The sequence below is a fragment of the Anser anser genome, assembly GCF_964211835.1.
Source record: "Anser anser genome assembly, chromosome: 22".
Taxonomy (NCBI): Eukaryota; Metazoa; Chordata; class Aves; order Anseriformes; family Anatidae; genus Anser; species Anser anser.
Window position 1 is genome coordinate 5,654,995 of NC_139743.1, and position 27,299 is coordinate 5,682,293.

Below are 27,299 nucleotides of genomic sequence, written 5' to 3' on the forward strand. Positions count from 1 at the left end.
GGGTTGCCCTGTACTGCTGCGTATCCTGCACATTCGATCTCATTTCTGTTTGCTTTATGTCTTTTTGCTTGTTTCATGTATTATGTATGATTACCATGTTAGGTCTCATTTCTTGTTAAGCCAAAGAAAATAAAGAATTTTGAACTCGGAGTTAATATGTGCTTTGAGTATTAGAAAATAACCACTGCTCTGCTGTTCACCAGATCCCCGACACAACAGAAACCTCCCCAAACCAGGGATGTCGTGCTCTTTTTACACCAGCTGTGGGTTCAGCTTATCGGCTCCTTCACTCCTGCCCTTCCTCTTGCTGAATCACCATGCTTGTGGTCTCTCACCCACTCCATGAGATACCAAACAAATACCAGATTAAAAAGGATGCAGCCAGCTCCAGCCATTTTACAATCCAAATTCAAGCTAGACACCTTGCACGCAGCAGAGGAACACCAGGGAGAAGGGGATTCATTGGGTTCCTCTTCCCTTTCTCCTAACCCATAGACTGGTTGGACTTTGTTTTCCACCACGCTCTGCAGCACGGACTGGGTAGTGCAGGATGAGGTAGCGCTGGCACCCTGCGGCATCCCTGGCAGCCTCTCACCTGCTGCTGCAGAGGGCTTTGCTCACACTTCAGCAATGCTGCACTTGGAGGCAGGATTTATTTTGGCTGCAGGTGAGACAGGCATTTCCAGCAAACCAAGAGCTAAGGGCAGATATCTGCACAGCATGCGAGAGAGATGGGAGATGGGCCAAGGGTGCTGAGTGCCTTGGGATAAGCATCGCCAGGCTGAGCTGACTATGGAGGTAAAAAATCTAAAAGGGACCTTAAACAATCAGCCAGAAAATGATGTTTATAGCAATGTTCAGACAGGTAGGAGAGGGGCAAGATGGTAACTGCCGAGGGGGAGGTTAATGTTGGGGGTTTTTAAACCTGAAGGTAACTGAACTGCGCTGCAGTTTTGATCCAGATGTCAAATCTCTGTTTCCTGTAATATTCGTTGCCTAGAGTCTTTGGCCTGGAGAAGCATGTGGTTTACTTGAAACCATATGACAGCGCTGTTTTACTCCTGGAACCAAATGTTTAAAAATGTAATATATCAGGGATAATATAGATGCATTTTAACAGAGGCATGGAACTTATATAGCTGCAACATATTCATTATCAGTCCAAGCCCTCACTTAGGCTGAGCGGTGCTAACATCAGCCAGCCAAAGAAATAGCTGGGCAAGCAGGACTGGGAAGTATTTAGGATATTTTAGCTGCAGCAATCCTAGCGATGGATGAACATTTTCTTTTATTGCTCCTAACCCCTCCCCTCCTGACAATATTCCTCTTCAAGGAAGAGCTGCTGCTCGGTGCCAATAACTCTTCCTTCACGTGTCATCGAGGGCAGGGGGGAGAGTCGGCGGGACAGCTCAGATGCTTGGCCTGAGATGAAAGCTGGGTGAGGGGCAATATTTCAGTCCTCAACCCTCTGTAAAGCCAAAATCCAGTGGTACTGCTGGCCAGGGAAGGGAAGGGTGGATGAGGGTAGAGAAAGAGGGGAAACAGTTATAACTGCAGTTTTGGCCCAGCACTCTTTCAAGGGAAATGTCCCATTACATCCTATAAAAGAGGTTTTCATCAAGAAATACAGCCAGTTAAAGTCCTGTTTTCAAAGCCTTTCTCGCTCTTTATTGGCAAATTGAAGCAGACAGCAAACTGCTTCTTTTTGAATTTCCCTGGCTGAGGAGTCACGTTGCGCTCCGTGATAGATGGGACCCGGAATGACAAGTCCTGGCAATTATGGGATCAGCGCTGGCTGATTCTGAAGGAGGAAGCTCTCCACAAGGGTTGCTTTCCTCTACATGTTGTTGGAAGGCTGGAAAAAGCAAAACTCAGAAGTCAGAGTTTGTCAATAGCAGTCCTCAGCACCCACATTGGGCTGGCCACGCGCACCGAGCGGTGCCTCCATCCCCAAGTGAGCTAGCTGCAGCTGGCTCCACGTTGTACGGTGATAAAAGGGACATGGAGAAAAAGGGTGGGAAAAGGAGATTTTCCCACCTGCTCTGGCTCCTATAGCACAGTAATTTCCTAGGATCAAACTGCCCATCCCCTGTATGGCACGGCAAAGGGGGTGCCAGAGGTAGGAGCTAGATAAATGCCACAGGATCTAAAGTCACCTTGGGTTACTGAGCCTGTTTCGTGCCCGTCTGGAGGCATATTCTAGAACATGCATTTGAGGATGCACACATCTCCAGAAGAACAAGTGAAGTTGTGGGGACAACACCCTCTTTTACACTATCTGCCTTTCAGGTTGGTCTCTGGTAGCGCCAGGTTTCAGTACCAGCACCGGCACCAGTGCTGGTGTGGGGCTTACACATCCCCTGAGCCTTGAACAAAGCATCCAGGCAGTGCCCCCCTCTCTGGACAGAAACCCCAAAATAGCTCCCGGTAGGAGCTTCTTCCTCTGTTTTCCATTCTTCCTCTGTTTTCCAGTGTCCAACGTTATCTTTGCTAAATATATTCTTGCAACATTTTATTTATTTTGGGTCTCGAGCTTGGAGACCTCCAAGGGTCTCCTCCTTCTTGAGGAATTTTACGAATAAATCCCTGGCAGAGAGCTGGAAAAACATGTTTATGCTCTTCATATGGGAGGTGATTTCCTTCAGATCCCGGGCTGTGCATATGCTCTCCATCATACAGATCACAGGGGGATTTGCTCAGAGTATCTCGACAATTGCAGCTGGTGTCAGCCCTCCCTGTGGGAGCTCCGAGCAGCTTGTGAAACAGGGGGCAAGGCGAGGAATTCCGCGAGATGACACTTGCACCACCTCAAACAGGGAGGGTGTCCAGATTTGCACCCTCCATTACAGTAGCCTCCAAGAGCGCCTCTCAACACAAACATCACCGCCATGCATGCGGTCTCTGCGGCTGCAAGGACTTGTAAGCACCGTGGCCGTATACCCAGCAGCGATGCTGGGAAGCCTGCTCAGTTTCCACCTCACTGCTACACCCAAAATGGTTGGGCCTTGCTATGCAACACCCCTGGATTTGGGAGGGTGAGAGGTGCTAAATAATATTTCTATTGGAATAAGGAAACGAATCCCATCACCCAGCATCTGTCTTCGTGCTGAATGCAGGGAGGGCTCCCACTGAGGTCCCCATGCAGAGTTTTAGACCAGTCCCTCCGGGCACTGGCCATACTGGACCCAGCAAGGATGCCAGATGTGGCTGGACCAGCACATCACTAATCCCATTTGCTTTTGGGTTTGTAGGGACCCCCTCTTCACTTCCCCAGGTTTGCTGCCCTAAAGCAAAGCTGCACAGCACCGGAGCTGGCCCTGAGTGTCTACAGTCCTCTAGGAACCATGCTGCAAATTAAAAAAGAAAAAAAAAAAAAAAGGGAATTTAATGGTTTCCTTTCCTTTCCTTCACCCAGCTCAGCTACTCCCCACCCCCTCCAGAACGGGCCGTGGAAGTGGTTTTTGCCTTTTCTCAGGTGATGGGGGAGGGATCCGGCCGTGGACCCGGAGGCCCCAAACCCTGTGCTGACTTTGCTGCCTGAAGCCCAGAGCTCTTAGAAAACACAGATGAAAGGGAAGCTGGGGGAGGGCTTCAGGCTGGGAGAAACAACCCTCGTGGCAGGTCCTTTGGCAGGGGTCAGGCTGCAGGACACAGAGGAGATATATTAAAAGGGGAAACTGGAGGAATCTAAATAATCAGGCTCCCCACTGGATAATGCCTTGACAAGAGGAGATGCTGCGAGAGCCAACGAAAACGGACTTGCACAGAAGGGCAGAAAAGCAAGACGCCCTCTCTAAGGGGCTGGCGATGCAGGGGGAGATTTGGGCAGCGAGGGGAAGGGCTGAAATCTGGAAGGAAATTAAATAATAGCCTGGAATTCCCAGGTGAGGAACAATGGAATTAAAACCAGAAAGGCCCCCAAGAGATGAACAAATCAGGAGCGGGAGGTGAAATGCAGGGAGGGAGGCCAGGAGGCTGTGATGCAGCCCACGGTGGTGGCCGAATTCAGGGCTCCTTCCCCACATTGCCACTGAGCTGGTGCCTGGTCCTGCCAAGCACCCTGAAACCTCCCAAGAGATGCCAGGTTACTACCCCAAACCCGATCACAACCCGCACCCACAAAAACAAATTAAAAAATATTAATTATCCCCATTTGACAGTCGCAGAGCTGAGATTAAAACTCACTCTCACACACCATGGCTTTTTACCCTACGGCATTCCTCTAAAAGGACTTCTAGGACTATCTAAGATGCCCCTTCATGCTGCTTTTGCTGGGGTTCACACAAAGTCCAGCCTCCCTGTTGTCACACCAGCCTGAGAGCCTGTGCCATCATTTCGTGGGGCTCAGCTGAGTGGCAGCAACAGTTAAGCCATAAATACGGAAATGGTGCATACGAGTCCCGAGTAAAAGCAGAAATGCTGGCTTTGTGCACAGACCTTTGGGGAGTTTGCAGAAAGATAAGGAATTAAATCTATGCCTGGGAAGCCCAGGAAACAGCCCTGAATGTGTAGGCCATTCAAAAAGCATATTTCATGGACTATCCATCAGGAAACAAGTCGGGAAACAAAGATTGGTGGAACAGCTTAGATAAACTTCTGATATAGGTGTTACAAACTGATGGAGCTATGCTGACTTCAACAGATGTGTTTTGCTTGAGGACATGGTCCTTAGGGGGTCGGAAATTATTGACTTGGAACGAAACCACAGATTTTTTGGCAATTCTGTGCTGTTTTAAAAATTCATGGACAAGCCCTGAAAGCACTTCACCAATAACCATTAATATTCCCAGAGGAGAAAATGAGGCTCAGGGAGTGGGACTTACTGAGCCACAAAGTGACACAATGCAAGAAGGCAAAGAACCCAAAGAGCTTCCAATATCTCCTTGTTCCTCATACTCACAAAGTCCACGTAGTGCCCAGTGCCCGAGGAACCCCACCACATTAACACAGAGCCTGCTTTGCTAACTGCCCTACAGGAGGAATAAAACACCTGGACAGCCTGCCCCATGCTCTTTAGGAAGTGGGGATGCAGATCTGAATTTCTGACTTCAGCTGCTCCCAAATATTTAATCATCTTTCTTCCTGAAAGAGAACAAGGCTGTCAGCAAACCCCTGCATTCTTCTAACACTTGTCCAGTTTGTGTTCAAAAGCCTTTTCTATTTCCTCTCCTAGTGCCACATGCTGCTGTGTCAACATAATACAGGGTCTTCCTAAACAAAGGAATGTGTGTCTAGAAACCATCCACACAGAAAGATAGCCAGAACCCTGCCAGCAGAAAAAGAGGAGGTCCCACACTCCCTTTTGCAGCACAGCTTAAATGGGGAGAGGAGCACAGGGATGCAATTCCTGTGTCTCCTGTTCATTAGGTAGCACCGGTCCATAACACCAGGTAACTGCAGCCAGACCCATAAAGCATTTAGTTCTGGGGTCTGACATCAAGAGCATTAAGCCAGTCCTCCCTCCCTGGATCAAGGTGAAACAAAAGACATGGTTTGCAGTTGCTGACACGTCACAGATGCAGGATGGGTGCCTGATTGCAAGGCCAGGAATGTCCAACACCCCAAAAGGTGTTTCCAGGCAGGAGCCTAGGGATCATCTCTGACCCGTACAACGCTGCAATATTCACAGGGGAGTTGGTTTTCTTCCCTCTCTCTGCTCAGCAGAAACAAAAGAGCAGATGAAGGTGTGCGTAGCATTAATAGGATGGGCTGGCATTCGTTCTGTGCTCATCAACAACAGCAATAAAGAACCACCCGTGAGTCAAGAGACCCTGCTCCAGGCCCGGCCTCACTACCTACTTGCCCTTTCATCTCAGCCAAGTCATTTCCTCTGTCTTGTTGACTTAACTCAAGCTGGTTACGAGGCTGCAGCCAAAAAGGTTTTCATCAGAAAATATGGTTCAGAGGGGAACATATGACCTGCAGCTGAGCTCTGTTGGGGTGTGAGACCATTGGATTGCACAGTGGCATGCCAGACCTCATCATTACCACATAGGAGATATTCAAAAGACTGCCAAGGAACTGCAGGAAGCATATGCATTTGTTTAACATGGTGGTAGTCCTAGAAGGAAGCTCAGGAAACATCAAGCCTCGCTGCAAGAGGCACGGCCCTAGAAAGCTCAGGAAGAAGAACATACGTGGCACAGCCCGTGCCAGGTCAGGGTTTTTCCTCAGGTGTGGAGAGGGAGCCCTGTGTCACACCAGAAAGGGAAGGTGAAGACAAAGCCAGCATCCCTGGTAACTGGATAACCTCTATCTCTTGCGCCTTGCCTATTGCTCCGAGATCTCGGCTGAGCAGAAGGGAGAGGATGTGTCTTATACCAAGGTTCACAGCCAGTACTCTTCCTCTCTGCTTTTAGAGTTCCTTTGTATTTTAATGTAGGTCTGGTGTGACCTTTTAATGACGTGTATGACCTCTGTACTGCTTGAATCTCAGTGCTATTTGCATCTGTCATGAGAGCAAGGGAAGCCTCTTTAGCCTGCTCAGATCTGCCAGACTTCCCTTCTGAGGACTTGGCCACTTCATTTAGAAGAAATCCTAAATATTTGTTTTAATTGCGAAATGGGTTCTCATAAACCAGCAGGCCTGTGTGCTATCAGGCTTTGGATTGCATCAACCCTGGCATGTGGGCTCATAAGGCAGATGGTCAGGGAAAAGCACCTTGGCACAGTCTTCCCTGGCATCTTCCAGACAAAGGGCTGCACCAGGGACTTCGCTGCCATCGCGGCGCAGAGAATTTCATCTTTCATCGCAGATTTTGAAATGCTGAATCCAGCAGGGTGCTAAGCTTCTGTCAGTCTCTGTCAGCCCTTCACTCCCAACGTCTTTCTCCCCACAGTCTGGCTGGTGGGGGAGCGAGGTCTCTTGGCAAAAGTCACCGTCGTGGCTCTGCTTCCAGAGCCGCCTGCAGGGCTGTAGGCAGAGCAGCTTCTCTGTCTGCACCCCTTTCCTGCTCTCCTTTCCTAGAGGTTTCGACTGGCTCCATCCAGATACTGGCCGAGCCCATCCATGGAAGCAGGAGGCTTCCTCAAGCCCTGAATCTGGCTGAATCTGACCCCAAATTCAGTATTTCTAAGAAGTCCCACCCCAGACAGTGTCGGTGGCATTCAAGGAACTCTGCGGGTTTTCTTGGGGACAGGCAGACAGCTCTGCGCCTCTGGGAAGGGGAATGCGCATCCAGGAATTACAGATGTTTCCCTCTCCCCCCATTTTCCTGATGGCAATGAGCTTTCTGCCATTTCTGCCCGTGAAGCAATGCAGCTCAGCAGATGAAAATTTCCTATTTCAAGTCTTTGAGAGATGAGGGCATCACGCTTAGGTTGAGAAGAAAGTAGATTCCTACGGGTGCACGCGATATTCCTCCCTGTCCTTCCTAATAGCTGTACAAATGAACCTCAATCTAAAATGACATGAGAAACCTTTTTATGCCTTCTTATGTCCGGCATGGCCAATTTAACCCATTTTAGAAGATCCAGCACAGGCAATGTCACAAACACAGGCTGTTAAAGTGCCTGCATTTGAAGTATTAATTTAGCCCGGCACATTAAGTCCACGGATCTGTATGCCAATTATTTTAGATAATTGTAACTACCACCACAAACAGTTTGAGCTGTACGGGATCCGCAGTTATCTGTATTCCCCCCACCACTGTAAGTGAAAGGCATAAGAAGTAAAACTGTCAGGGAACAACTTAAAGCTTCTATTTCCCCAGGGGAACATCCAAACAATTTCTCCAACTACTTCAAAAAATTGATCGTCTGAGGAAAAAGGGAATGGACGATGTCAAATTTATTTGCAAAGAGACCGAAAAGGGGGGGCTAGAAACTGGAGAAAGTGCTGATGGAGAACATGTTAAGAATGAAGAAAGGAAAATTAGGGTAGGAGACAAACTGTGGAAATAATTAAGTGAAGAACACAGCTTGCCCAGAAAAGCCCAGGTGTCACTGTTTTATAAGAGAGCAGAGGTGTTTCCTTTGCTTACAGGGATCCCACCTGTAAGCTGGGACAAGAAAAGCCATACTGGAGGTGACGGGGGGGGGGGGGGAAGCTAGGGAGAGAAAAGCCATCTCTCCATCCCCAAACCCTTGCCAGTCCTGCCAAGGCAGTGGGCCAGCCAGCACAGTCACGGGCATGCAGAGCCTGTCCCAGCACCCAGCCGAGGAGGAGATGTCCCCTCCGTGCCCAGCAAAAACCCTGCTGAGCCCACCTCCACCCCCCACATCCAGCTCCCCGCAGGAGAAGGCAGCGCCCGGCTCAGAAATCCCACTGCAGGAGGCGGCACAAGGCAGCGGGGCGGCGTTTGGGCTACCTCTGGCACCGGGAGGGGGAACCTTTGGGAAAAAGGGGGGTGGCACAGGGGTGCAGGGGGGCTGCGGACCCCCAGCCCGGCAAGCAGGGGGCCAGGGACCCCGCTGCCCTACCGGCAGCAGCACCGAGAGCCGCTAGAGGGCTCCTCGGGCAGCCAAATGCGACAAAGCTGATGGCTGGGACCTGAGGGTTAAACGCCCTTCGGTTTTTATTTTATTTTACTGTATTTTTGCAGAGGCCGCCAGGTGACCTTTCGGCCATCGTATGGATGCAGGGCGCAACCCCGGCCCTTCCAATGTCACTGCCGCGGGTCGGGGACCTTTGTGCCCCCACCGCGGCCACGCCACGGTGCCGACAGAGCTGCAGCAGGAAAATTGCTCCTTGCAGAGGCTCCGGCACTGCTCTGGAGGTCTTCCATCTCGCTCCACATCAAAACGGAGCCTATTTAACATCTAATAAGTCAAGCACAGCCTGGAGAAGTCTGATTTTCAAGCCAGAGTAGCATCTTGCACCCATTTGAAATGTCCATTTGGAAATTCAGTGTGAATAACACAAACATAAGACAGATGCTGCCACTTACCCAAATGTCTTGGAGGAACAAATGGGAACCGAATTTGAAAGCAAATGAAACAACCAGATTGTAGCTCTTAAGTGGACTATGTACTATAGCGAGTGAAAAACTTGGCAGGAAGGCATTAAGTGTTCACCGCTTTGCTTGATCTACATAAAACATAAATGTCCACCTATTTGCTAGCTCTAAATCTGAAGGCATAATCAGAAGCAGGTGACGGGCAGGAGAAAGCCCATTTCTTTGGATCGCAGCTCATACCAAGCTACCTCAGGGACCTCCCTTTCCCTGTCCCCATGAGGACGGCTTGCCCCAGAGGGCCAGACAAAACGCGTAGGGCTGGAGCACTGCGGGTGGCAGCAACATGGGGATGCACAGTGGCAGCAGGTGCATGGGGAAGGTGCTGGGCATGAGAAATGCATTGTCACCATCGCTGCCTCATCCCAAATAATCCTGCTCGGAGATGCTCCAAGCGGGAGCAACACCGACATTTGCCGAGGTGGCGAAAGCAGCACGGCGCTGCTGACGGTTCGGCAGCATGGGAAGGAAATGAGCTAGAAACGGGACCGGCTAAAAACGCTGGTTTTTGTACGAGAGTTATCAGCCACCCAGACACTGAGCATTCACTCCGAGAGCACATTTAGTGCAGCTGTCATTGTGTCAGACTAGACTTGCTTCGTGCAGGAAATACTGAGCACTTGGACGCTCCGAGCCAGAACTGGGAAAGCGTCCAAGATTATGCTTCACATCTGCTCCTGCGAAGCCAGTGCAAGCCCTGTTTTAGCATGTAGTGTAAACAACAGCATCACTAGTGAAACACAAGCACAAGCAAACGTGCATATGCTGCGGGGGCCATCTTGAGCCCAGCACCTTCGTAACTGGAGAGGCTCCTCGTCTGGCAACTGCAGGGAGGAGAAAATGCCTCCTGCACAGGGCTGCAGTGATTTTGCAGGTGAAGCTTTACCAAGGGGAATACAGAGAGCGAACCCCTGACAAAGGCACAGGGGTGAAAAAAGTTCATTGCCCCACACTTGCAGCCTCTCTGGACTTTTCTTCACTTTTCCTCGTCACCTCTGTGGAGCTCAAGCCCATTAAACGCTTCCGTTCCTATTTCTGGCGCCAATAAATCTAAATTTTCAAGCTTGGCAAACCAGGTTAAACAAGTGGCATAGAGATAAATGATTCCTCTAAGATAACGTATAACTCTCATTACCCGCAGACTTTTTTCAACCCCACCCCAAACACTGGTTTTAAAGTCCTGGAAAATCGAGGCTTTCTCCCCCCGAAATAAAGGCTCCCCCGGTTCAATATAACAGAGCCTCCCCTGCAGCATGGTGATGGATTCTTAGTCCTTGCCATATAAAATGCCTTGCGATGCAGCAGTTCCCTTCCAAACTGGGAGCAAATTGTGAGTTTGAAAAATGCAGCCTCCCAAAACAGCCTTCAGAGAAAAATCTTTGAAACGAGACTTAGCAGCCAGCACACACTCAAACAATCTAATAAATAGCATTCAGCTCAAACTCTCCAGCACTGCAAGGGAACAGGAGAACAAAGGGATTTGAAGCATGGATTAGATCATTCCAAATGGTCTCAACATTGGTGGTTTGGGGGTTTTCTTTTTTTTTTTTCCCCCAGCCTTGTGGCAAAGACTGGATTTGAACCGTTCAGGACAATGTTTTGACACAAATATTTAAGCTATTTAAAATAAGTAATAACCTTCAGTTCCCTTGAAGAGTATTATATTAAAAACAGAGAATGGGATTAAAACAGATTAGCTTCCGACGTTTCTTAATGTGGCAAACAGCATCAATCAGATCACATCAATGAAAGCTGACAGCTCAGGGAAATCCAGAGGACCAGATTCTCTTAGAAAAATGAGATATTTGATCAATTCTTTTAAATTCTTTTTTTAAAGCTGTTAGAAACTGCATTGACTTTATAAAAATGTAATGACAGCTCAGCTTTTGTTTAGCATAACATCCTGAAAGTGCATGGGAACATTAAATTAACGCCACTGGGTAACACTGCGCGCAATATAGAAGTAAATACTATTGTCAATTTACTGTCCAAATACTATTGCCCATTGATTTTCTACTCGGTGAAATAAGTGAAATGCCTTGCTTGCAATCCAAACTCTGATCTTGCAGTTTCACGCCTGGAGACAAACTGGTGCAGAGCCCTAGCGAAATCCATCAAGCCACGAGGCAGCAAGTGAAAGATGAGTCCCAAGGCAACAGCGCGAGCACGAGTGCCGAAGTTAAAGTATGCAGAACTTCCCCGTTACCTGCCTCTGACCCTACCCACAGCCAATCCCACCTTTTCCCACTTTTTTTCCCCCACTAGTGTGCGACCTGTCCTGCTGCATGTGTCTGCTGGTGCCTAACTGCGACCCACAGGAAGAGCTGGGTGAACACGGTGAGGGTAATTTTTTTTTTTTTTCTCGTGACTATTTGTTAGCCTATTATAAATGAAGTTATTTCAGGCAGACTTCCAGCCATTTCAGTTGCTTTTCCTCGTGTGCTGGAGTCGCCTTGACACAACTGATATGGTTGCTAATAAATGAAAAGTTTCAGACTTGTGTGTCATTTGTAAACTGGCCAATTCCGTCCTGCACCCAGGCAGCATGTGCGTTTAGCCCATCAGGAACAACCCAAAAGTTCCTCGGGGGCCAGGAGAGGATGGGTGAAAACCCAGCAGCACGGCAATGCCACTGTCACACAAAGGACCCAGGTGATATCCATGCTATGGATGAAGCAACTCGTTAGCACAATCAAATTAAGCAGGAACATAGCAGAGCCCGGTGCTTAAAATGGCATTATCAGTGTGCTCTGTGGGAACCAGAGATCCAAATCCCTTTGCATTCACTTGGCATAATCTTTGAGAAATCTCTCTCCAACTCTTTTTAAATAAATCCTGTTAAATTCCGCAGAGAATTGTCCTTATCTCTCCACACCTGTGTGCCAGCCCTGTTTTCTTCTACCTTTTTTCCCCATGCTTGGACAAAAGAGAGCGTATCTGTGTGTGTCAGTGTGTATGTACGTCTGAGATGAACTAAAGAGACAATTATCTTCAGCTGAAAATAAACATCATGAAACTATAGATGCCTAATTTTTGCACCTGGAAGATCCTCTTACAGCTATTCACTACTAATCACTCTTAGCTAATAAATGAATAGAATAACTAATGTGATTAGAGTAATTTGCCTATTCATCGGGAATATTAAATGAATAGAATATTTTGTATTTGACTAGTCTCTCAGCACATCCCTGATACTGTAATTAGCCTCGTGTCTATTCCTGTGGCAAAAACACCACGTGGCCTTCAGAACAGGACACTTTGGTTCATTCTGCCTTGCTGGACAGATGGACACCATGTTCCATGGACAGACCAACACCATATTTCATGGACAGACCTTCCACTGGATTAGATGCATCCCATCCCACCAGAAGAGACACTGAACTCATGATGTAAAGAAGCTGGGGCAGAGAAGAAGGATAAAACTCTGCCTTTATTACATTATACATATATATAATTATATATTGGTTACATATTATACCCAAGCATCCAAAGGGACAGACTTCACAGCACCATTCCCCTGCACCTGGGAGGTTACACCGAGGGCTGGGAACGCATCAGGGAGATGGGGGTGACACAGAAACTGATTGCCAGCTGTAACAAACATGGGTGAGGAAAGCGTCCAGGAAATTCTCGGCCACCACAATGCTCTTCCTAATTTTCTAGTTGTAAATATGGCAGCTCTCAAAAGACATCTAGGTGAACTTCCAGACAGGTAATAATCCTGTTAACACATGCCAAGAGGGTGGCTGCTGTGCTCTAACCTATCTGATCGGGCTGAGTTAAACTATTCAAATTATGATATATAATAACCAGTGGGCAGGTATTCAAACAAGGATTTAATGTACATATATATTTATATAAAAGAAAAGAAACATTTGGATCTGGGATACATTTTCTCAAATCCATACAGGATTCCTTGAGAGAAGACAGGAAAGATTCAGAAAAATAAGTCTGATCCTTGCCCGTTTCTAGAAAATAATAGGAATCTATAGTACAATACAGAAAAGATGCATTAATGAAATTGCCGAAGATGATCTGTCACTTCCTCTTGGTAAGAAGCCAAAGCATTTTATAAAATGCATTTGCACTTAACCAGAACGATATCATAATCTTCCTTAGTCATATCTTTTCATGTCTTCCTGATGCTCCACAAAGCAGACATCAAGGTTTTCAGGAGACATCCTCAAAATGCTGCATTAAAATTAAAAGGAGAAGAGGCTGCATCTAAAAGCTGCACAAACAGAATCACCTTCAGCAAAACCTTGAGCATGAAACACATGGCGTGGTGCATGTTCGTAGCAGGAAAGGAAATTAAGAGGAGAAAACAATGAATTATTGAAGGCTTTAGGGTTCTCTAGTCTGCCTGGATAGATCTAAAATTAAGATGTCACTGTGATCTCTTTCGAGGTCTCTTGCTGTCTTTGACTGGAGTGATGTAGATGTGAGCCGGTTTTAATTCTTTGAGAAGAGACCAGGGCATATTTAGAGTTCATTTGGATTTTGCCTCCCTTTTTTACGTTAACAGCAGTTTACCCTGACCTCACGCAGTCCCAAATCTTTTTTCTTTCTGTTCATTTGTCTGGTTTTGTTTGTTTGGTTTTGTTGCTGCTGTTGTTTTATTTTTAATAGATATTTGCAGAGGAAAACAAAGAACTGGAGAACTTCAAACGTATCACTGGCATCCTGGGCAGGCAGCAGCCTTGACCCTTGTTAATGACACCCAGCAGAATTTACACCCTAGCTCCTGGGTGTCCAAATGCTATGGCAAGATCTGGATTCCCATTTTCGATGTGGGGCATTGTGTGCCACAATGCAGGCACAAAACAACCTAGACAACATCCTTCAGGGCAGAGATAAAGCAAAGTCCCTTCTAAATTCTCTTTCATCGAGTGTTACCCATCATAATAGTTTCTTTCTCACCTACCCACAGCTTCTCACCATTATTTAGCTTTCTACTTAGACCCAGGAATTTCACTGGGCACCACAGATCAGTTGCACTGATTTGCCTAAGTATTTTTAATCTCCCCTTCCACACACCCCAGATTTCTCCTTTCAGATCTCTTTCTGACTGCAAAGTGTAAAACACTTTGATTCCTAGGTTGTTGTGGGAAAATGCTATATGAATGCATAAGTTATAATAATAATAATAATACATTACAGTGATAATGATGGATGTGTTTTAAACAAAGCCTCTGGCTGCCAGTGTGGAGGAGCTATGGAAAAATCAAAGATAATCTTGCATGAGGAGAATTGTAATGAGAAAGACCTGGAATATGTTATCTCTCGGAATCTCTCCTATCTGCTCGCCCAGGAACAGGATGCCCCAGTTTGGCTTGCAGAGTGTGTCAGGTCTCCAGCTAAATTTAGGGCCAGGTGCTGGGCTGGTGGCAGCCGGTACGGCTCCAGCGACAGGAACGGAGCTGCGTGAATTCCTTCTGGGGGCATTTGTATTGCAGCAGGGCTCAGCTCCCCGGCCCCGTGGTGCTCAGCACCAGCCCGTCCTGTCCTCTAAACCCTTGCTATGTGAATAGGGGAAAGCAAACAGAAAGGGAGTCAAATCCTGGCCCCAGACACCCAAGGGATCAACAGCAGAGCTGGGAAGAGCTCCTGCACTTTCTGCCTCTCCTCGGTGTCCTGCCCACAGCACCATCCTGCCCCCAGCAGAAACCTGCCCTGAGAATTGTGTTTTCTTGCTTGGAAGAGGCTTGCTGAGCTGTGCTTTCATACAGCCTGGTGGCTGGAGCCAAAATATGGGCATTATGTCAAACGTACTGCCTGCAGGACAGAGCAGAGACCGAATCCATTCGGTCCTTAGGAATACTGCAATAACGTGGATGACACAGATGTACGTATTTTAATGTGGATGTACTTTCATGGGTGACACGGTTTTATAGCAGACACATCCTGAGTTGTCCCAGTGTAGGTACAAACTCCTCAGGTCTGTTCCATCAGCTGTTTGCCAAAGGATCATCTCTAACACAGGTCCAAACACGGACAGATTTACACCACAATTAACCCAGACACGTGCACCTCTGGCAGTTACGTAGCATCTCCTCTGCAGAGGGGGATCTGGATGAGCCCAGAAATGGGGACAAGCACCTCGTCCATGCCAGCATCCCTCCCGAGGGCTGCCGATAGCCACCAATCCTAAAAGCAAAGGAAGACCCTCGGTACCCCAGAGGGCAGAGGTCTGTGCAACGTGCCCGAGGTCACATTTCAGAAGCATTGCGGCATCTGGGTGACCGCAGAGCGAAGTCTCTTCAGCACTACAAGACGTAAGCTAAACGACACACAGCAGCAGAGCCTCCAAGCTCCTTAAAAGCATGCTCAGAGGCTTAGTAAGCCTCCTCCCCACCAGAAACACAGCTCCTGTGTGCAAGCACCGCCACTCGGGGCTTGGGGAGGGGGCTCTGCTTGTGCCCACCGTGCTGAATGTGTGGGGAGCCTGCGATCATCTGCTATCTACATCTCCCCACCCACAGGACAGCTTCTAGGACCCTGAGAAAGTAATCTCATGATTTATTAGGTTTTATAACAATGGCAATAAGCAAGGCAGCTTTTTAAGCAGCTAACTGAATTGTGATGTGCTTTTTTTTTTTTTTTTTTTCCTTGCAGCACAATGTGGATCTATTTAGCCTTATAGCTAGAATTGCAGCTTTTCTTTGCCCATGAGAAAGCCTGGTAAATGGGATTTGTGCTGGAAGCTATAGGGGAGAATATCTTTTAATTAACCAGGAGGGCAGCTCGGGGAAGATCTAGCACCATCTCCTAGCTGCGTTTCCAGTCTCAACGTGAGAAAAACATACAAAGTAAGGCGGAACAGTAATTGCAAATCAAATTCCTGACGACTTGGGTTCCTCTCCCCTGATTTAACTGGGCTGTGAGCAGGGACCCCGGTACAGGTGTGGCTTTGCAGAGACCCCAGCCCACCTCTCCTGGGGGGCACCGGGAGAGGATTCACCCCCCTGCTCTCTGGTGGGCCCGATCCTCAGGTGATGTAAATCCAACTGACGGAGGTCAGGGAAGTGACGCTGCTTAACAGCGGAGGAAGGCGGTCTGTTTATTTTCAAGGCAAGGCAATCCAAACCTCTCATTACAGTACTGGTGGGGAAATATTTTTCCTACGAGCACACCGAGCTCCTCTGTGCAGGAAGCACCAACTCTGCACGGGTCCTGCTTCATCACCAGCACCGCTGGGCTTGGCAGGGCACAGCCCACAGGACCAAGGCTCAGGCAGTGATGCTGACCTTGTCCCCATCCCTACCTTCTTCACTCCTGCTAGACCATTTCACCCGAGGCACAGCAGTCCCACCAGGAATTACATCCCTGGGATATTCAGAACTACAGCTTAGAGCAGAAGCAAACCCTCCAGCTTGGGGAAAAGCTGGAAAGATCTGCCCTAGGAAAGACCAGAGAGCCACAGCAGAGCTCCACAAATAGCGCTGCCACTGCAAAGGCTTCAGTGGGAGCCCTCACCTTCTGGGAGACCGAGCGAAGCAAAAATAAGGCACGAGTCCAACGAAAACCAAACTTCATTAGCACCAGGACTCAGGGAATCGATATTTGTGCTTCCAGCGTGGACATTAGGGATGGACCCGAGCCCACAGCCTGTACAACGATACCCCCACCACTTCAGCTCATTTAGTCCTGGAGCACGACCAGGTCCATCCCTCCTGTGGCCCCGTCTAGCTCTCCATATTGCCTTGCGATGTTCTTTGCCAAGTCTCACAGCGTTTTACTGGACAAGGCTTGCGAGTTAAATTTACATTTTATTTGAACAATGTTTCATCTTGTTCCTGTGTGTCTCTGCTGGTGATGAGGCAGTAAGAAGCTGATGAAATTTATTTCTGCTCTTTCTGCCACACTGTATAAATAAAGGAAAAGAAATAAAATACTACTCCAACAGGAAGTGTGAATGCTTTAATGCTTTGTTTAAATATGCAGTTGAGAGACTGTATTTATCATACAGCATCTGTGTGCATCTACAGATGAAATTTGCTCTCCGAAATTAAAAGACCTGATTTACATCCATGTTATACCTGCGCCACACCTCTGAACTCAGTGGCTTTCCTCTTAAACCCTTGCTGGGCAAGAATCACACCCAAAGTTTTGCAGAAATGGCATATCCCATCACACGCAGGTTCTCAGGTACCGTGAATTCTAGCTGGCAGGCTGCGTTTCCCAAGAATAATCAGTGTATACATACACGGTGTGAGATTTATATTCCCTGAATCTTTGACTATATACAATAAGATTTAAATGGCACAGGCACTAGAGAAAGTGGACAGTAAAGCATACAGTATTTGAAAATAAACATAAAGCAAAATGGCTTGACATCCTATTTCACTTAAAATGTAAATGGTGAGCATTCAGAGCGTGATTTACAGCCTTTTTAAAAGCACAAATGTTTTTCTTTTAGGCCCCCCAACTCAGTTGCCACAAATCAGGAAAAATCTTTGCGGCATCAGGAAATCCCCCTTGCTGGGCTTCTCCCGCCTTTTGTTGCAGTCCAAAGAGCCAGACATGGATCCCGGGGATCAGTTTTCTTGCCATTTTTCCCCCTGGTGTCTTGAATTGAAATTTGGCTGCGCTGCAAGCTTCACGCTGCAGGCTCGTGGACAGAGGGAGAGAAAAGGGAGAGGAAAGGACTGCAACACGGGTCGCACATTGGCTCGCTGGAGCAGCCCTGTCCAGGATCAGCCCCTTCCCAATCCCAGAGACCCAGCCCTATCGCTGCCCTCACTGCATGATGGGTGCCGTCAGGCAGCTCCAGCTTCCCCAGGCACCCTCCCAGCTTGGTGTCCTGCTTAACCCACCCTTGCAGTGTTTTCCAAGGAGCTGCAGGTTCCCAAACCTTTCCACGTCACTTCCCTCCTCACCCACCCCAAACCCAGCACAGGTGATGACAAGGTGCCCCCAAGCCCCCGTGGGGCTGCCCTGGCTCTCCCCCCAGCCAAGCACCGGGCAGGTACCCGAGCCTTTCAGGACAAAGCCGCCCAGCTGCACCGCTGCAAGGACTGAGCAGGGATCAGGCTCCAACACTCAGAAACCCACACGTCAACAGGGTCTCCTGCTCCAGACCACAGCACACATCGCAGCCATCATCTGCTCCTAGCAAGGCAGGAGGCAATTAAATAAAAGCTTGTGCAACAGGCTCTGCAGCACACTGGGGTCTCAAACCACGATATTTGGGGTACGTGAAAAGGATGATGCCAACCTGCTCCTCACCACCCTCCTCTCCTTCCCCAGATGCTGGAGCTGGCAGCACACGGATTTGATGGGTGCAGGGGCTGCCCTGGTTGTGTGCAGGATGGAGGGGGCTCGGTGGGACCCGAGCACGGGCAGGCAAAGCCTGGAGCTGCTGCCCCGCTCCTTGCAGCACCACAAACCGCACCCTGTCTTCTCAACCCTTAAATCTTTAATAACCTTTCTTTTCTCTACTTGGAGCACAGAAGTACAAGCGTACATCTTAGGAGATCAAACCGAATCCTTAATTTAACCAGCTATTAATAAGGGTTAAATCTGCCGGCTGCCATGGCCCCCTCGCCTGGCTCTCCCTCGTCCGCGCGCACACGATCAATGGAGCGGGAAGCCTGAAGGGCGTCCATTTTGCAGAGCCGTAATGAATCATTTTTCCTTAGCAAATCTGGCAAACTTCAATCCTCGTTCCTGCAGCCTCCCTTTCACATGTCCAAGCCCTCTGTGACACATCAAATTTAATGAGACTGCACAGACCTCAAATAAGGCACTGTAGCACTGCTGGGATACTTTATTAAGGAGGATCAGACAGAATGTGTTTGCTGTTTAAGAGCCTTTAAAGGCAAATTACACTTCTTTTTGGGGGGATGAGAGGGGGGACGGGGGAAGCCTCCCATTTTTGTCCAGCCCCTTGCCCTCCTCGAAGGGTTGTTCTGCAGGCCAATTCAAACAGCATTAAGGTTTCTGCAAACAGGGAAAAGCAGCAAAATTGGCAGCAAGGGCTGAGACCAGCAACATTACCGAAGGTTGCGGGGTAGGACGCAGACAAAGAAACGTGTTATTTCACAAAATAATCACCACCATAATCTGCCTCCGACAAGCTGCGTGAGGCAGCGCTGCCGCACCCTTCCAGCAGGCACTGCCCTGCGAGGTTCGGCGTGAGGCCACGTTAACCCTCCCTGGGCTCATCGTGGGAATAACACTCTGGAAAGCGTGCTGTTTGAGCTGAGCCATCTTTGCGGAACCCCGAAATAGTCATTCCAGGGCACAAAGGGTAGAAACGTGTATTATTTTTACTGTAATATCCGTGTACGTGCCAGGACAAGACCTGTTTCAATGTTGCACATGTGAGGTTTCAGGGGAAGGGAGGCTCTTTGATTTTGCTTGTTAGGAATTAAATATGGGTGCTACAAGAGGTACAGGATGAAGCCCTGCATGACTTCAAGTTGTTGTTGTTGGTTTTTTTTTTTTTATAACTGTAGGCAGGTGGGGGCACAGCTTTGTGGGCTCTCTTGGTTGGCAAACCCCGTTCCGCATCATGGCTCCATGGTGCGACTTTCATTTCAGAGCACGATGCTCCCATGCCGTAGCAACCTCCTTGCTCGATTCTGAGCATCTCTTCTGAGATCCTTGTGTTCAGCTTCTCTGCACCCATCTCTGGCTCTGTCTAGCTCTGAAATGAGGCAGCATGAGAGGTTCCTACAAGTAGGAGCAGAGACTGATGGTCTCAGTGCATGCTGGCCGATGGAGATGTTTGAAACCCAACTAAAATACACGGAGAAATAGAGGGAAGTGAATTTTAAATAAAACTATTCCTTTAAGCAAGTAGCCAGGCTGCTGCAATGCATCACCTGGCGAGGCTACAGAAAGCCAAAGAGTCTATCTTAGCCTACAGATTCCAACTTAATTGGGTTTTATAGGACGATTTAAAAACTGGACTAACTTCCAGAGAGCTCTCAGGGGTATTTTGTTAAAAGCAAAGCAAATATAGTTAGGAAATTTGATGTTCCAAAGTTGGCTTCATGCTCTACAACCTCAGAAAGCCGCACCCCCAGGGCTGGGGGAAGCCCCAGGCGAGCGCTGGGCTCAGAGGGCTGGGATATGGGCTGGAAGTGTGGGGCAGCAGGGCTGCATTGTCACCCAGGTCCAGCTCACCCATTTCGGCTTTTAAGCAGTGTGCCAGAGCCACACAGTGACCGACCTGTCCATGGAGTCAGCTGCAGAGATGCACGCCTGCTCTTACTCTGTGCTACATGAAGACAGTCCATGTACCCAAAGATCCTTATATGAATAGAAGAGACTGAGAACATCCTCATTTTAACAAAAATTGCCTCCCAAAAACTCCCCTCAGAAGGAAAGAAATCAGCAATGCTTTGGTTGCAGAATAAAACCAGAGATGTTTCCTACATCAGGACCACTTAGGCAGAATCTGCAAAAGGTCCATGGGAGTGCCTGGTTTCATTTAACTTTTATTCTTCAGCATTGGCAATCTAAGGAAGTCTGGAGCTTTGGACAATGAATTCAATGGTGAGTTGGATCCAGGTTGCATTTTATCTGAAGCACCCACATTTGGAGTCACAGGAAGAGTGTGGTTAATGGATCAGTTTAACGGCATCAGTTCTGATCCATCTCTAATTAAGGGCTCTGCCAGGAATACAGTCAAGCAATTCTAATGGCCCAGAGGAAAAATTGTGAAGTCAGGTAATGAAATTTGCTTATTAGACAAAACGGGAAGAAAGAGTGCAGGGGCACAGAAATCAATATGGTAAGCAGGAAGGTAAGATTTAGAAAGCACTGCACATGGAAAAAAGCATAGCTAATGAAGTTCTCTGCTGAGAAGTGTAATAACTCTGATAACAAATCCTGCGCTGATAACATCCTTGAAGATGTACACCTGGAAGAGGTCCAGTTCGCGTGAACTTCCAAACAATTTATTCCATGTTCCAGCTTACTCGACTGGAGAATTTGACCACTTATAGACCACTCCTGCCATGTCTCCTTTAGAGCTAGTTGCCTTCTAGTGGAGTGTAGAGCAGAATACGCTTAGTACTTGTTAACAGTATGGAGACATGACTCAAGTGTGCTGGTGAAGACAGAGAAAGTCAGAGTCACCCATAAGCTTGGGCACAAGTTGGGCAGATACTATAATGGCCACATCAGACCCCAGCAAACGTATGGCACAACTATCCCCAAATTTTCAGCTACAACCCCTTTTTCAACCAAGGACCATTTAGATCTGCTCCCACCTTATCCATTACTATGGAGAAAAGGCCCATCAAAAGCCAGAGAGAAACACAGATATTGCCAAAAAGAGAAAAGTCATTTATTTTGTGGTGATCTGCAGCGATGGGCAGGGGATATTTGCAACTGGGATAGTTACAGCTCAAAAACCTTTCATCGTAGGCTGGTAGGAAAGCAAACTTTTTTGGCAACCTCCATTTTTGAGGGGATTGCATTGGTTTTTGTTGTTGTTGTCTTTTTTATTATTATTATTTGATTGGTGTTTTTGTGGTAATTTTTTTTTTTAAAGGAGAAAAAAGTTACCTCAAGTTTATAAGCTGTAGCAGTGAAGCAGAGCCCTTTGTGTCTCGCTAGCCCACATAATTGCGCTCCCCCCTCGTCTCAGCCGGTGGCAGAGGAATGTAGGTGGAATGTCTTTACATAGAGACCAGCTCACGCAGGGACTGCACAATAAGGGGAAGAAACAGGAGCCAATCTAAGTAAAGGATCAGGCAAGCACTGGAAGGAAAATAATATTGGGCTGTCTGCTACCACATCGAACCCTGTGAATGCCTCCATGAATCCCTTGCTTCCTTCTGTCTTAAAATGTCCTCCTCCCTCCCAGAGGTTCAAGGGACATATCTTGTTACAGTCTCCTTTTTAACACTTAACTTTTTCCCCCCTCTAATGCTACTTCTTTCATTCTGCTGCTGCATATATATTTACTGGCAACGGAAAAAATCAATAAAGGAGAAGGAAATGACTTGGCAGCCTTCCGAAGTGTTAAAATAATTCTAATTTCTAATTGAGCCCCATTGTTTTTAAACAATATTGCCGGCAGTACAGCTAAGTAGCTTGGCCTCAAATTTCAAAAGCAACTGGTGATTTGGGGTGGCTTGGATTTTTTGGGTCCCACTTGAAGTCTCCTTAAAGGGCCCGGTTGTTGTTGGAACCGTCCAAATTACACCTCTCCCTGCATGGTGGGAGCCCCTAAAAAATTCGGCTGTGTCGTCTCAGATCTAGCCCTGCAAGCCTGCAACAGAAACGTAATTTGAGGGCATATTTCCGTGCAGCAGCCCGAGGTGTGACTGTGTGTACCCATGAAGTTGGCTTTTACCAGAGAGAACTTGGAATGATATTAGCAACAAACAGCTTGAACCAGGTGCATTCCAATCTGTCAATACTTTGTGTAAATTATTGCTATTTAAATATAGACTTTCAGTCCCAACTGTAAAATATGCTGGTGCGTGCTGTGCGAGACCATATACAGCTAATCCTTACACTGGACTGCTTACCGGGGCTAGTGGTAAACTGGAAACTCTTCTGCGGGTAATTTGCGGTTTTCCACATTTTGTTGTTGTTAGTGTTTTTAAAAATCAGAAGAAACAGCACTGAAATGTTGGAAATTCTGAAAGATCCTCTCTGTTCCCAGCACAAAACAGTTCTTCAGCAGCTCAAAATGGTTTCACTTTAATAAAAAAAAACCGAAGTGCTTCACTTCAATTTCGACTTTTTTTTTTTAAATGTACTTGTATTATACAAAAATGGCAATGAAAAGTCATTTCCAAGTGGAAAATTGAAGCATTTAATTTTGAAAAGGATGGAAAGCATGTCTCAGCTTCGCTGGAATGCTCCATCTTGATTTGAAACAGAGTAAATAACTATTTTTTCTTCTCAAAACAAAGGCTTTTTCTGAGGAAGGTAACAGCTTAAATGAGAAATGACCCATTAGAGAAATTTCAGCTGCTTATGGATTAGGAGACTAAATGTCCTGGCTCCTACCTACATGCAGAGAAAGGAGGAGACCTCAGTGCAATTTGGCAGAAGAGGGTCCACTGCCTTACACCTACCTTGCTGCCTGCACAGAGCATAAACCTCCACTAGAGCAGAGCAAATCCTGGGCTGTGCTTTTTGTCCAAGCTGCCTCCCTCCAGCACCAAGGGAAACCACTATTTGTGCTGCCACTACCACATTTTCCTGCGTTAAATGCCCTTTAGCATGCTGGTACTCCAAGGCTGGCTGTCCATCATTTATATAGCAAGTGACCAACAGGTGTAGTGCCTGGGTTTATTACAGTTCTCTTCAGTTTATTACAGTTCTCTTTTTCTCCTAACATGTACCTTTGACTGGACAGGGCCTGGGTATGTTAAAATTTGTGTTGAAAAGAGCAACACATGGAGAGAAAAGATGCTTACAAGAGCAGATGCTAGTTTTAACTTAAAAACTCTATTGATCCTTGAGCTTCACCTTCAACTTGAGACTCTTGGAAGTTGGTTTTCACATCCTCTGCCCGCTGACTTCCCTGTCATCAGCGTGAGCCCAACAAGGTACCAACCACCACCGAAAATCCAACTTCAGATTTCTCCAGACAGCCAGGCAGCCTAAAGCTAGGCATCATTTCTAAAAACCTGAGCCTAAGTTCTCAGTCTCTCCAAAAATATTACCAAAGCTGTGTCAATGTAAGCATAAACGGTGAGTAAATTATTCTGTTGTGATGCAAAAAAAAGATTCCTAAATTACAGGTGGGCTCACACACCAGATGATGCCTCTTGCCATGCTCCTGCAGTCCAGCTGAGAGCAGCCGCTCTGCTCAGGCTTCCCTTCAGCCCGCATGCATTATTTCTGCTGGGAACATGAATAAACCACACAGGAAGGGGGTTATCTGCTGCAACCGAAGGGCCAAGGGGCTTATGTGAACAGCGACACAAAAATGTGCACCTCTGTCCTGTCTGCTGCAGGGGGCCTGGGGAACGGGCGCTCCCTCTCCCAGCCGTAAAGGAATGAGACGTCGGGTGGGAAACATCTGCCCTTCAGCTCACTCTGGTGGGGTTTCTGGGTTTATTGGCAGGAGCACGGATCCACATGGCACGCATAATGTAGCCCATTGTGCATGTATGACCACAAATAGGTTAAAATCAATAAAACAGAGAAACCTCAGTTCTTGTATCAAATACCATCCATATCTAATGCCTCCAGGATGCCTTCTGATCCTAGAAGGTCCTGCTAATTTGATGCCTTTGCTTCCTGGGTATCCCACAACACTTCCCAAAGGAAAGAACCAAGATATTAGCTTTCCTTTACAAAAAAGGAATAAATTTAATTAAATAAAATAAGGCATGTGGGTGGACTTGTGAGAATGTAGGGCCAGTGAAAAGTTTCAGCTTGACCAACCTCAGCGTCTCCAGTTGCTGCATGTCAGCTAGGAGAGCCTGGACAGGCAGCACAGCGTGCCTCTACCCTGACCTCATGGGAGCACTGGAGGGACAAGGTGGGAACACCACATCCCTCTCTGGTAGCCCTGGAAAAAGCCGAAAAAGCCAAAAAAGCACCATCTGGGAGGTGGGACTGTTACACTGCATCACACAGTCAACCCAGTCGCCCTCAGATGGGAACCGAATTCATCTAAATTCAGCATTGTGAAAACTATATCCATCATTTCCGCAGCTAGTGTAAAATGGGTGCCTTTCCAGCTAATTGAAAAGCAGCCTAATTTGGAAGAGAGAGCAGATTTAAACCATCTAGCGGCGGTGAAAGCCCTGTCATCGTGCTGCCCGCTCTGACCACAGTTGCCCAGTACCAGGTCAGCTTTTATTTCGTGTGAGTTGGCACCGAGAGAGTTTGCTGTGTTTCAAATCAATACCAAACGCCAGCATTTGGCAAAAACCTTAGAACAGAATAATGATGATGGGATTAGGAAAAAAAAAGAATTCATAAAAACTAAATTAAAAATCACACCTCGCTTCACATTGGAAATTGGACTCAGCCACCGCGCTGTTTGGAGCAAGCCTCTTTAAATGCAGTCCATTGTGCAGGGAAATTCTCCCTGGAATCCGGGTTTCAAACACAGCATTACCCTAACTCCCTGTATTCACAAAATCCCCAGAAAAATTGCCGCATGGCAGAAAAGGCAGCCTGCTGGCAGGTACAGCAGCGGTACGTGTGTGTTACAGAACAAGCCCCAGCAAGACCTGCTCAACCAGGGAGGGAAAAGTTCCGGCCGAGGATGGCAAAGGCAATTCATTCCACAGCTCCTCTCCAGTGACATCTGATAGGAGATAATCAATGGTCTCATTTTTAATTTCCCCTCTCCCGCAAAGCACATGTACGAGGTTTGAGTGATGGCCAAAAGAAAACAAGGTGCTGCCATTTTGTTTTTTTTGCCCCCTTCTTTCTCTTCAGGTCCTCATCCCAGTAGGAAAATGGGAAAGCATGGGGAGAGAGAAGACCTATCTCACAGTGAAGGGGAAGCAACGCTGGCCTTTCTGCTATGAAATAACGCTCCCCACCACCCCTCGATATTCCCAAGCTAACAGAAATAAAAACAAACATCAGAAAAGGCTTTTATTTGCCCCCACTCTCCTTCTCCTCCTAGCAGATCGATAGTCAAGTAAAAGAGGGAGGGATGACGGCAAACTTCTGCACCTTTTGTTCTGACTGCAAACGCTCCAGAGCAAGAGACTCTCCCCTTTAACCCTAGTCTGTGCAGCAGGGAGCATGCTTCAGAAATCCTCTAAAATAAAATATTAACTTCCATCCGTTATTATTCCTGCACACCTTCCTTAGATTGAGGGCATTTTTTGAGAGCTATCCACTTCAAGGGAGAAACAGGAGGATTTGTTTCGTGTTTATACCTTGTAGCACAGAACTACCACAGACTCTGCCCTGGTCCATGGTTGTGCAAGGAGCTGTACAGGGAAAAACAAGCACTGAGCAGTCCTGCAAGAGGGTTTCTGTACAGGTGCGTAGGAGCAGCCCTTGGGGCTATAGTCCCATTTGTGTACTTGGGTCTTTCAGGGCTTTAAATCACAATCGTTCAGAGAGAAGGGACAAGGGGTGAGTTTTCATTTTTCCTTAGAAAGAAAGGGAGCTGGGACGAGGTGCTCTCAAGGGGAAGGGGGCAGCGGGGAGGCAGGATGCCTCCTTGCCAAGTACTCAGGTGGAAAAAAAATGCTGCCGAGTTATTTGCCAATAGGGCTTCTCATCTGGGAGTATAAAAGGCTCCAAAAAAAAAAAAAATAGACCACACAATAAAAAGGAAGGCCTGTCTGAAGTACCATGTTTTACACATTGTTAGACTGCAGCAATCTGTTCGAGTAACCCTTTTAAAAGGGGCCATTTCTGTGTGAAAAGCCAGTTGTGCGGAGCTGGGAGGCATACAGCTGCAGACAGCTGTGGGGCTGGTACTGTAACTGAATCATTTTAAGAGTGAACTCTGGCATGTCGATGGGAGGCCCGGGAAGGGTAGCGCGGCCGGGAAGTACAGTTTGCTTCTGTATGAGCCGGGACACAACCACCTTCTTGCACTGCTCAAGTTAATGAATGCGGGGCTGGTTGGAAAGAAATTCCTGCAGATTTCTTTTTTTCCTCTCCGCTCCCTCACTCTGTTGTTGTTGTTGTTTTGTTTTTAAGCATTGTAATTCTGGCCTCAGAAGAAAACCCTCTCTTTTGACCCCTGCTTTCTGGCACGTTTCCAAATCTCCAAGGATCCGACTGGATGCCGGTGTCATCCCGGGCTGGGAGGGATCAGCCTGCAGCACCCAGGGGGAATGCTGCTGCTCTTCGGTGCATCTAAATCTTTCCACACTTTCCCGTAAGGACAAACCACTTCCAGAAGGGTGCATCTGTTCTATCTCCTTAATCTTTCCGACATTACACAACTCATGCAGACACACAGATATTTGGAATTAATAAGTATTTGGAGGATTCAGTTTTTCTACACAGAACGGGGTCCCAGCAGAGCAGGGAAATAAGGGTAAAGTCAGATTAGGATCTGGTCTGCCATGTTAGAAAAGGCATGCTGGTGCAAAGGTGTTAGTTTCTCATCCCTTAGAAAGCAGCTAACCCTCAGGTAGAAGGCATCTTGCATGAACAGGAGGCAGATGAAATGGCCAATGGTTGTTGAAACAGGTGACAGAAACTGTGACACACCATCACAGATCAGCTTTCCTTCATGATAAGCAACCATCAGATGCACTGAAATACCCACGTACCTGATGTGCAGAAGGGGATCATTAAAAGCTAAGGATCAAACCAAGACCACAACTTGCTCTAAAGATGAGTCTGCTGGCAAACAAAATGAGTTTCATTCAGCCATCGGCCAGCAGGTATGCAGTGTCAGTGAGTGGGTAAAAATAAAAAAAAAAAAAA

The 27,299-nt window shown here is 47.4% G+C and overlaps 1 long non-coding RNA gene across 5 annotated transcripts in view; it reads right to left on the bottom strand.

Annotated features, from left to right (window-relative positions):
* LOC310885400 overlaps positions 1–27,299 on the bottom strand; it is a 106,999-nt gene that overhangs the window by 33,511 nt on the left and 46,189 nt on the right. For 2 of the 5 annotated variants that reach the window (XR_014574785.1, XR_014574786.1), the window contains exon 3: positions 20,429–21,616. The exons of 1 other annotated variant lie outside the window; for it this stretch is intronic. This is a non-coding gene — a long non-coding RNA (uncharacterized lncRNA). Of the gene's footprint in view, positions 1–15,454; positions 19,698–20,428; positions 21,617–22,447; positions 22,621–27,299 lie in introns of those variants that run through there. 2 more of the 5 variants (XR_014574783.1, XR_014574784.1) reach the window with 2 other exon arrangements.